Here is a 726-nt window from a genome sequence, read left to right as displayed (position 1 = left end):
CCCCTTCTGCCCCTGCAAGAACAACGACGACAGCAATCCTCTCACATCCACTTCACTGGAGCTGCCACCAGAGTGTGGGCAAAGTAGCTTGTGTGATGTTATAGCTGAGTCTGGTTACTCAAGCAGCAAGGCTATAAGATATGGGAGAAGGTGCCCTGCTGTGTATTACCTCTCTGCAGGGATTTGCCACAATTTGTTCACTGCACCCTCTGTTAAGCAGCTCTGCACTGATTTGTCTCTTACTTAACTGCAAGATCTGAACAAATATTCTAGAAGCATCTACAAATCCAGCATATTACTACCTTGGGCCTGATTTGCCCTGACCCCGTGTTTTTGCCCAGCATTCTTTTATGTGCAAAATGAGTGCATTATGGGTGCCAAGGTGTCCTACAAGATTATCCCATTGCTTGCCTTTATGGGAGAAGCCTGTGGTTTTGGGATGAGTGGGCATTTGGTTTGCTTGCTTGCCATAACAGAAAGGCTAGGCTGGGTTTGGGGTTTCAGTAAGAAGTTTAACTGATAGATGATGGAACAAAAGGGAGAGGATACACTTGGTGTAAGATAGCCATGAGGGGCCAGATCTAGGAACTGGGCTGGAACTTGAGACTCAGACTCCATTCTCAGATACAGCAATGCATATCCTCCATAGCTCCTGTTCAGGCTAAACATTTACTCCAAGTTTACACCTGTGTAACAGGATATCATGTGGCCTGATGCAGATGTCTG

General features: G+C 46.3%; 1 protein-coding gene across 1 annotated transcript in view; it reads left to right on the top strand.

Annotated features, from left to right (window-relative positions):
• The window catches only part of SYNPO2L (synaptopodin 2 like), a 36,592-nt gene that overhangs the window by 14,429 nt on the left and 21,437 nt on the right, over window positions 1–726 (top strand). The window lies entirely within an intron of this gene.

This window comes from Antrostomus carolinensis, unplaced genomic scaffold (genome assembly GCF_000700745.2).
Source record: "Antrostomus carolinensis isolate BGI_N321 unplaced genomic scaffold, ASM70074v2 scaffold35218, whole genome shotgun sequence".
NCBI lineage: Eukaryota > Metazoa > Chordata > Aves > Caprimulgiformes > Caprimulgidae > Antrostomus > Antrostomus carolinensis.
The sequence above is the reverse complement of the archived record's forward strand: the minus strand, read 5'-3'. Positions and strand labels throughout refer to the sequence as shown.